This window comes from Adiantum capillus-veneris, chromosome 29, assembly GCF_014529385.1.
Source record: "Adiantum capillus-veneris isolate H3 chromosome 29, ASM1452938v2, whole genome shotgun sequence".
NCBI lineage: Eukaryota > Viridiplantae > Streptophyta > Polypodiopsida > Polypodiales > Pteridaceae > Adiantum > Adiantum capillus-veneris.
This window is the reverse complement of record NC_140959.1, coordinates 118,588,639-118,599,794: the sequence shown is the minus strand read 5'-3', so window position 1 is coordinate 118,599,794 and position 11,156 is coordinate 118,588,639.

Genomic DNA, 11,156 nt, shown 5'->3' with positions numbered 1-11,156 from the left:
AATGTGTAGAACATAATGAGTTCTTATTAGGTTTTAACAAAAGAATATGTGTACATACTTGGCGGCCCGCCCACTTACCTGGGCGACCACATTGGGCTTTATACCCCAACAACCTCCCACTTAAAGTCCAATGTGGTACTTTAAGTGTGAGAGAAGCTACTATACAAGCTAATATACAAGAGATGTAGAGAAGTGATGTACTACCCTACACCTAACTGCTTGCGAAAATGCGCAAAGCTCTCTGAGGGAAGTCCTTTTGTAAGTAGGTTAGCACGATTTTCTGTGGTGTGAAATTTGACAAGCTGAAGTTGCTTATCCTTGAGCATTTCCCTGATGAAATGATACTTCACATCCACATGCTTTGTCTTTGAGTGATAAACTGGATTGCGAGCCAATTGTATAGCACTTTGACTATCACAATATAACACAGGCATCTCTTCTTTGATTCCCAAATCTGTTACTAGTCGATTAAGCCAAATTGATTCTTTGCATGCCTTTGATGCTGCAACATATTCAGCCTCTGTAGTAGACTGAGTAACACAATCTTGTAATCTAGAACGCCATGATACTGCTCCACCAGCCAATGTAAAGACATACCCTGACGTAGACCTTCGGTTGTCTAAGTCACCTGCATAATCTGAGTCTGTAAAACCCTTTACACTTAGCTCCTGACTCCCATAGCATATACGCATACTCTTTGTAGCTTTCAGGTATCTCAATATTCCTTTCACTGCCTCCCAATGTTTCTTGCCTGGGTTTGACATGTATCGACTTACTACTCCCACTGCAAATGCAATGTCTGGGCGAGTAGCAATCATTGCATACATCAAACTACCCACTGCAGACACATATGGAATCTTATCCATTTCAGCCTGTTCTTCCTCAGACACAGGACAATCTTGTTTGCTAAGTTTCACATATGGTGGCAATGGAACACTCAGTGCCTTTCCCTTCTCCATATTGAAACGTTGCAAAACCTTGTCAATATACTCTGTTTGAGATAACCAAATCAACTTCTTTGATCTGTCTCTCTCAATGCGCATACCAAGTATATGACTTGCCTCACCCATGTCTTTCATGTCAAACGATTTTTCCATCTTTGACTTCAAAGCTGAAATTTCTTCCAAGTGCTTGCCAGCAATCAACATGTCATCCACATACAAAATAAGGATCAGCCAACTACCATCCTTAGCCTTCTTTGTATATAGACAGTGATCAAACTCACTACGTTTGTATCCTTGAGAAAGCATAAACTTGTGGAATTTATGGTACCATGCCCTCGGTGATTGTTTTAAGCCATAAAGACTCTTTAACAACTGGCATACCCAATCTTCCTTGCCTTTCTCAACAAACCCTTCTGGCTGCTGCATGTAAATTTCCACATCTAAATCACCATGCAAGAACGTTGTCTTGACATCCATTTGGTGCAACACCAAATCTAATATGGCAACCAATGCAAGAAAGCATCTCAATGTAGTCATCTTGACCACCGGAGAGAAGACTTCATCAAAGTCAATGCCTTGTTCTTGCTTAAAGCCCTTGGCAACAAGCCATGCTTTGTACTTTGGCTGACTATCATGAGCGGTGATCTTATACCTGTAAACCCATTTACAAGGTAGAGCCTTTTTGCCCTGTGGTAATTTAACTAGCTTCCATGTCTTGTTTTTATGCAGAGCTGTCATCTCTAACTGCATGGCCAATTGCACTCTATCCTGTCCTTGCTCCTCTTGAGCCCTGACATTTTTGTCTTGCACGTGCAGGTCCATCTTCTTGGAAGACAACTCTTCTAATCTCCTCAACCCTCTCTGGTTTAGAATGATATTTGGATTCATTAAAGTGAACATCATTGCTGCGGACAACCTTTCTGGATTCGGGATCCCAAAGTCTGTACCCCATCTCACCAGAATTACCATAGCCTAGAAAGATGCACTTTCTACTCTTTGGCTCAAGTTTGTTCCTAAATTCCTTTGGAACGTGGGTATATGCCTCACAGCCAAAGACTCTGAGATGCTTGTATGAGGGCATTTTGCCTGACCATACCATCTCTGGCACTGAATCCTTCTGCAAAACCTTGCTAGGAGATCTATTTACAAGATGAACAGCTGTTGATACAGCTTCAGCCCAAAACCCATTTGGCAGTTGTGCATTAGACAACATACTTCTAACCTTCTCTTGTATGGTCCTATTCATCCTCTCAGCAACACCATTTTGAGGAGGATTGTAAGGAGCAGTAAGTTCACGTTTTATACCTTTTGACTCACAAAAGTCCTGAAAGGCCTTTGAAACATACTCTCCACCATTGTCAGTGCGTAAGCATTTAAGCTTCTTGCCACTCTGATTCTCCACAAGTGTCACAAACGTTTTGAAAACACTAAACGCTTCATCCTTGTGCTTGAGAAAGTAAACCCATACTTTCCTCGAGTAATCATCTATAAATGTCATAAAGTAAGAAGCTCCCCCTAGAGATAGGTTAGGCATAGGTCCACACAAATCACTATGAACAAGTGCCAACTGTGTATCTCTTCTACTGCTTCTATGCTTATGTGGCTGTTGTGTTTGCTTACCATACAGACAATGTTCACAGAATTCAAAATCATTAAATGAAAAGCTAGGTAAATAACCAGCACGAGACAAGATTTCCATTCCCTTCTTGGACATATGTCCTAACCGGCTATGCCACAAAGAAACGTTCGGCTGCTCGGTTACATTGATTACATTTTTAGAGACATTTGATACATAAATCATGTAAAGTCCTCCAAACTTTACTCCATGTGCTACTGTCATAGAACCCTTGGATATCTTCCACATGTTCTGTCTAAAAGTGGTGACGTAGCCAGCATCATCAAGTAAACCTGTGCTGATCAAGCTCTTTGTAATTGCGGGAACATGTCTCACATTCTTCAGCGTGAAAGAAGAGCCATTCTGAAACTTCAATTGAACATCTCCAACACCTAAGATCTCACATGTCTGCCCATTGCCTAGCCGAACATGATCTTTAGTGGTCACATAAGAGGTAAACCACTCCTTGTTTGGAGACACATGAAGTGATGCCCCTGAGTCTATAATCCAGTCACTCAGTGCATTTCCATCAGATGTTGTAAGAAGAGCTGAGTCCATTGTATTCTTCAAGAAGTAGATGTCTCCTGACACTAGACTGTCATCCTCTGCAACAGTGTTTGTCACATTTATTTCTTGAATCTTCACTGAGGACTTGTTCTTCTCACCATGGTCTTCAGCTTTCTCTTTGCCTTTTTCTGCTTTCCATTCTCTGCAGTCTCTTTTCATGTGACCCTTCTTGCCACAATGGTAGCATTCTATGTCACTCTTGCCTTTAGCACTGCGGGACTTGCTACGAGACTGATTCCTCTTTCCACCTTTGTACTTTTCTTTGGTCCTTCCCCTGACAACTAAGGTTGTTCCTTTGCCTTTGTCCATTGTCTTTCTATTGGTTTCTTCAGTAAGCAGACTTCCTTCTACACCTTCTATGTTCAAGCCATCTGGAGGTGCAGAATTACTCAAAGCTGTGCGAAAAGTGTCCCAACTTTCCGGCAATGTGATCAACAGGAACATAGCTCTAACAGGTTCATCAAACTTGACACCTTGAGCTGACAACTGACTATAGATTGTGTTGAATTCATTCAGATGATTGGACATAGGTGTCCCTTCTTTCATCTTCAAGTCAACAAGCTTCTTAAGCCAGTATACCTATGAAGATGCACTCTGCTTCTCATAAAGATCACTTAGCTTTAACCATGCTTGATAAGCCGACATCTCGTTTGCTACATTGAAGTAAACGCTTTCTGCCAAAGTCAGCATAATGGTAGAAAGTGCCAATTCATCCATTTCGCTCCATTCATCTTCGTCCATATCTTCTGGTTTTATCCCCTTGAGCTTTATAGGTTTTATCTGCTTCTTTTGTACCAACACGTGCCAAATCTGCTTCTTCCACAATGGGAAATTGGTTCCATCCAGCTTCTTGATATTGTAAAGAGCAGTGTCCTGTGATCTAGCCATAGCTATGCTTCACAGTGGTTTACTATCCTGGGAAAAATTCGGCAGAGTTTCCCCTGTAAACTGACCTCTGAACCAATATCAACCTGTCAAATGAACCAAGAAAGCTTCAGATTCTCCATAAATTTTGGCAAAGTCTCCTTTGTAAAATGGCTCTGGTGTACTCAAAAACAGACCAAAAAACAGCTCAAAAAACACTGTCTCTCTGACACTGTAAGCTGCGGGTAAACCTGTCCTGCACCTGTACTGTCTCTCACTATCCTGTCACTGTCCTATAAGCATAGACTGCGACAATGCCTCAACGACAGTAAAGCAAAGATGCAATCCCAACTGTCTAACTCGCAGTCAATACATCCTAACTGCCTATCTAAGGGTGCTCGAGGGATCGCTCCAAGACCTATATCACCGAAAGGATCTCAACATTCAAGAATCCCCCAGCTCAATAAAACCTCACTCGACCCTCAACAAATGCTGCAGTAAATCTGACAATACATAGACTTCCCACAAAGTCATACATCCACAAATTTCCCACTGTATGCTGTAACCGCTGCGGCGGTTGTTTGCTGCGTGACTCACAGCCAGCAAACCCTCAACAGACATACATCATCTCTGACAATACATCCCATGTGGAAGTACCTGCAATGTCAGGATGAAATCTAGAATATCAAGCAGCAAACACAAGCTACCTGATGAACTAGTGGATGTCGCCTACAGTCTGTGTGTAGATGCGCCCGTGTCGTATGTGACACGCCTCCAAGAACTGTGAGCCGTCCTTCGATGTGTAGACAGCCACAAATCAACACTCTGGGAATGTTGATATCCTCAGCACCTGCAATCGTAGGCCGAAAACCCCAAATTTGCAGAGTCGGATCTGCACCCGCTGAGACCACGTAGTCGAAATGGCCTGCGTAGACCTTTGTCGAAGCCGAACGGTGGTCGAGATGACCTCAGAATGAAATTCTGAGAACACCAAGCCCTTTGGGCTATCCCACGAGATTTGGGGTCGTGTCTTCGCCTGTCGAATTTCACTCCAATCTGAGTTGGTGACTCTAGCCTCCTGCAGTGTTGCCCCGAGCCTCAATCTGAGCTCTGATACCAGTTGAAGGAGTACGAGCGGAAGTGCGACGCGAGAGAGAGTGCGAGAAGAAGAGCACGACGATATGGTGAACTCGCTCTACTGTAATGTGTAGAACATAGTGAGTTCTTATTAGGTTTTAACAAAAGAATATGTGTACATACCTGGCGGCCCGCCCACTTACCTGGGCGACCACATTAGGCTTTATACCCCAACATCTTCGGGTCTCCATATGTTGATGTTGTCCTTGATGTACCCTAGTTGTCAGATGTACTTGTCTTTACTTTTGATTTCAATCCAAAGGTGTTGTTAGCTCTTGACTAATGTAGGATAGCTTGATTATCTTCATATACTACAATGTTAGACAATGGTTCCTAGATTATCAGAAAAGGTAACTTGTTCATGCTCAAAGGCCAAAAGTCTAGCTCATTATATTCCTTGTATGTCTCTTCTATGAAAAAAAACTCTATGTATGTAGTCAAGTTGTCTTCTATTGGGTTGTGGCATAGCTGGCTTGGTCATATGAGTCAGAAAGGAGTGAAACAATTTCAACATTTGGCTATATCCTTATATTTAACTATTTTGATTTTAGTTTGTGTGAGCATTGGATATATGAGAAACAAACTAGGCTTACCACTTTTCCATTGAAGAGAGAGTTAGGAAATCCTCTAGATTTGATTCATAGTTATCTATGTGGGCTTATGCTGCATAAGTCTCTTGGGGGGCATTATATTTTCTAACTTTCATAGATTACTCTACGCTGTCGAGAAGTTTGTGGTCTTGCCAGGAAAGCACAAGGCTTCTTGACGTGAGAATTTTTGAGATAACTCCAAAAACTATATGAAGGAGTTATGCCATAGATGCCATGAAGTATAGATTTTGGTAGAGAGTGCAATCAAAAAAGCCCCATTCTCTCTCTCTTGCACTCACACACACAAAGAAAGAACACAAAAGAGAAAATCAAAACAACATAGATATGAAAATGTCAAGGCTTTGGTCATATCTTATCATAGGTAGGATGAAAGGGTTAAGAGAAGAGTTAATGGCATTCAACCTTTGCCAACCAAACAAGCTACAAATTGTTCTTTGGAACTATAGTTTTGTGCTTACTATGATATATATGTTTTGTCTAGTGATTGGGATTACTTGTGTGTACAAATATTCTTGGTTCATAGCAAAATAACTAGACTTATATCAAAAGAAAATTTATAGTCTAGAAGGGGTAGTATGATGGAATCTAGTAAAAGAAGTATTTCATTGAGCCTTTTTGGGTCAAAGAGAAACACTATACGTTGTTGGAAGTGTACTTTACGGCTAATCCATACGTTAATTGTAATAGATCGCACAAAATGGAAGCAATAACAATTTACATCCTGTGGATTATTCATCTAGGATAATTATAGTATGTGCAAAATTTAGATATGAGAGAAGTGAAGACAAGAGAATTTTCCCTCCCAAGCCCTATTCTTGCCCGTAGGCAATAAAGATACTACGGGGAGAGATGTACTTGTAACAAGGAGAACCTAGAGTTTGTAGAGAGAATGAGCTTCTAAGAGTGAAACAGATTTGTGAGAGCGTAAAGATATGGCTACTCACCTTGTGCATTAGTATAACTCTCCAAGATGGTTGATCATAGCTTTGGCAGAGTATTGTAGCTTAAATGCGTTCAGTAATTAGGACATAAGAAATATGGAGATAGGGATAGAGATAGATGTACATGTAGATGTAGACGTAGAGATAAAGGTGGGTGTAGAATTAGAAGTGGATAATAGCTAGGTTATGAATAGATTTGGAAATAGAGATAGATGTAGATGTAGGGATAGAGATAAGGGTGGGTGTAGAATTATAAGTGGATAATAGCTAGGTTAGGAATAGATTTGGAAATAGAGATAGAGGTAAGGGTTGGGCTAGAGATCAAAATCAAAACATCAAGAAACCAAAAAAATCACAAATCAAAACACACCTTGTTTGATACCCTTCAAGATTTATTTTCCAATTTGATGGAGAGAGAAGGAGAGGGAAGACTTCTTGTCTTGAATGATGCACCAAATCCAAGTCCTTCTTTGATTAGAATTGATCTTACAAGGTTTGCTTACAAGATTGGCTAGTTTTCCTCAAGAAGCAAGGATGCACCAAATCCAAGTCCTTCTTTGATTATAATTCATCTTACAAGGATTGCTACAAGATTGGCTTCTCTTCGTCAAGAAGCAAGTATAGGCTTAGGATTATGTTTATGGCTAAGTACAATCAAGCATTAATCCTCTCACTCCCTAACGAATGGTGAAAACATGATTTTGCGGGGGGGGGGGGGGGGGGGGACATGGTTTTTGCACCCCACATGAGTGTGCATTCTTCAAACGACATGTGGAGGCTTGGGTAGAAGTGTGGATGGAAAACATTGTTATACAAGGACAAGCCAATGGAGCCAACAACAACGATTGAGCAAGCTCGTTTTGGGATGTTAGAGATGCGCAAGCTCATGCATTAACTGCATTATCTATGAAGCTCACTAGTACTCCTCACATTCTCTCAACTAAATCAGCTAAATAGGCTTGGGATATTCTGGCTAGTCTTTATGCAAGTCGCAATGAGGCTAAAATTGCATTCCTGCGTAAAGAGCTAGAATCAAAGATTATGCATGAGAAAAATGACATGGATACTTTCCTTACCGGTATCAATGCTATTAATGAGCAAGGTATTTCTGCAGGCGAGGTCATTTCAGACAGTTCCCTTGTACAATCTTTTCTTTATGCATTGCCAAATTCCTATCAGACTTTTGCTAGTACATTATGTACATTGCTATTGAAAGAGTCATTTAAAAGAAAGGGGGGGCCTAAATAACGTGTAGTTGAACATGCTTTTATTGCAGCTCAAAGAAAAGGTGCTAGCAGCAATGTAGCCACTTCTCATGGTTCTTTAGCGAGTGGAAAATCACTTGTTCCTAATGCTTCTGCTAGTGACACCTCATCTGGGAATCATATTGAGCAGGGAAAAAAGAAAATGTGTTGCCATTATTGCAAAGCTAATAATCACTTGATCAAGTAGTGTCCTAAATTGAAGGCGAAAGAGACCAAGAAGAAAGAGGCTGGTTCCACCCAAGCAGAAAGAGGCTGGTTCCACTACAAGTGCAGCTATTGTTGAGTCTTCTATGAAAGGATATTGTGATGCTAATGTAGATCAGAGTGGGCATTTAATGAATACTGCACTTATGATCCTTCTGTCCATGATGCATGTATGTCAGTTGCTACAGATTCTCATGTGTGGTACTTTAACGGTGGTGCTACAAAGCACATCACCTCTCAATGTGACTTGTTTACCTCTCTTGAGGATGTCCTTCATGGGAATACAGTCACTTGTGTCAACAATGCCTCTTATACGGTCAAGGGAGTTGGAAAGATTGTGCTGACTGCTACTAATGGCACTTTTTTGAAACTTGTTGATGCACTTTATGTATCTGGAATCAAGAAGAATCTTTTGCTTGTATCTGCACTTGCTAGACTTGGTCCTGTGTGAAATTTGTGGATGACAAATGTGTCGTTCACGATCTCAATTTTGGTGATGAAATTGTTGCATCTTGCATTTTGTGCCATGGGCTATATAACCCCACCTTGTATGACAAGTGTGGGCAAAATTTTGCAAATACAATTGTGGATTCAAAGGACGCTTCCGATGCAAAACTTTCATTTTGGGCATTTGAATTTTCCCAGTTTGCTGCATTTGCATAAATTTGATATGGTTCTTTCTTTGTGGCCTCTTGAAGCAGCTGTCAAGCATGTTTGTGAAGACTGTATTTTGGGTAAGATGTATGTAGCATTCGAAGTTTCCAAAGGACGTTTCAGTTAGGGCTACATGTAGGTTGCATCTTGTGCATAGTGATGTTTGTGGGCCCATGCAAACTTCATCCTTGGGCAATTACCTTTACTTTGGGACTTTCATTGATGACGAGTATATGCATGCATGGGTGTATATGTTTACTTCGGGACTTTCATTGATGAGTCTATGCATGCATGGGTGTATATGTTTAAAGATAAATCCAAACTATTTATGTGCTTCAAACAATTTTTGGTCATGGTTAAAAATGTCTCTTATTGTACTATGGGCACCCTCCATTCAACTTGAGGGGGGGAGTATATGTCTCATGAGTTTAATGCATTTCTAGCTAGTCATGGGATAAAACACCAATGTACAGTGCCGTATACACCTCATCAAATGGTGTTTCTGAAAGGAGAAATAGGTCCCTAATGGAGGTGGCACGATGTATGGTCAAGAGTCAAGCTTTACCACATTCATTTTGTCTTGAGGTCATCATGTGTGCTACTTATGTACTCAAGAGGTGTCCTAGAAAAGCTTTACCACATTCATTTTGTCTTGAGGTCATCATCTATGCTACTTAGGTACTCAATAGGTGTCCTAAAAAAGCTTTACCACATTCATTTTGGCTTGAGGTATGCTACTTATGTACTCAACAGGTGTCCTACAAAAGCTTTACCACATTCATTTTGGCTTGAGGTCATCATGTGTGCTACTTATGTACTCAACAGGTGTCCTATGAAAATATTTGCAATCTACGACTCCATATGAAGCATGGCATTATAAAAAGTCTTCTACTGATCACATGCACATTTTTTATTTTTTAGCTTATGCTTTGGTGCCAAAACGCAGTGCAGAGAATTGGATGATAAGGCTATTAAATGCATTTTTGTTGGTTACAGTACCAAAATCAAAGGCTACATGTTACACCATCTACAAATTAAACATATCTTGGTTGCACAAGATGTTGTGTCTATGGAAGATTATGTTCAACCTTTGTTATCATGTGCCAGAGAGAATAACGTAAGCTCACAAGACATTACATTTATTACTTTTTGTTGCCTCTTTTTAATGGTGGAAACTTGAATGCAAATTCCAATGAGGCACATGTACAGCCTATGGTGGTTTTTGAAAATTTTATAGGCCAGCCTATTAATGATGCAAATATACATGATGTACTTGATGTCGAAAGGGCTGAGAATGACTGGTGCATACTTTGTGTGATAGTAAATTGGATGCATATGTGTCTAGTCCTACACGATCAGGTTCTTGCCATGCATCTTATGCATCAAATTGTTATGCTTTGGTTGTTTCTAGCTTATGTGATGTAGAGGAACCTCTATCATTTGATGAAGCACAAAATCCAAAAAATCCATGCAACTAAAATATGATGCACTTATAGAAAATGACACATGGACTTTATGTGATTTGCCTCCTAGAAAAAATACCATTGGTACGAAGTGGGTTTACAAGTTGAAACGTAACCCAGATGGTTAGATTGATTGCTATAAGGCTCGACTTGTTGCAAAAGGTTATGCACAACAGAAATACATAGATTATGAAGAGATTTTGGCTCCCACTTGTCATTTTCTATGTGCAATGGAAGCTCATTTTGGATGATATGTACATCAATCAGATATTGTTACTACTTTCTTGAATGGTGACATGTTTGAGGAAGTTTGTGAACACAGCCTTGCGGTTTTTGTCATTAAAGGGCACGAAGATAAAGTTTGCAAATATAAGAAATCTTTGTATGGGTTGAAGCAATCTCCTTGTGCTTGGTATGAGAAAGCTAACACTCATTTGGTTAAATGAGGCTTTTGTAACAATCCAACAGAAAGAACTTTATGTAAGTTGTGAGGGTGATTTACTTCTCATCATCGTTTTCTATGTTGATGATTTGCGGATCATTGGACCCAATGAGACACATATTGCAAGGCTGGTTTGAATGCTACTTTCAACATGAAAGATCTGGGGTTTTTGCATCATTACTTGTACATACAGTTGAACTAGCGTGATGGTTGTATTGCCTTGTGTCAAACAAGTTACATAGAGACATTGCTATGTAAGTTTGAACTTGAGGACTGCAAACCTATTGCTAATCCCAAGGAAACAATGAAGTTGAGTCTTCATGTTTTTAGTGATCCTACCGATGTCACTATTTACAAAGCTACTGCTGAAATCCTTATTTATGTATGCAATACAAGGCCGAATGTTCAATTTGCAGTCTCACAGGTCATGCTCATAGAAAGCACATTGA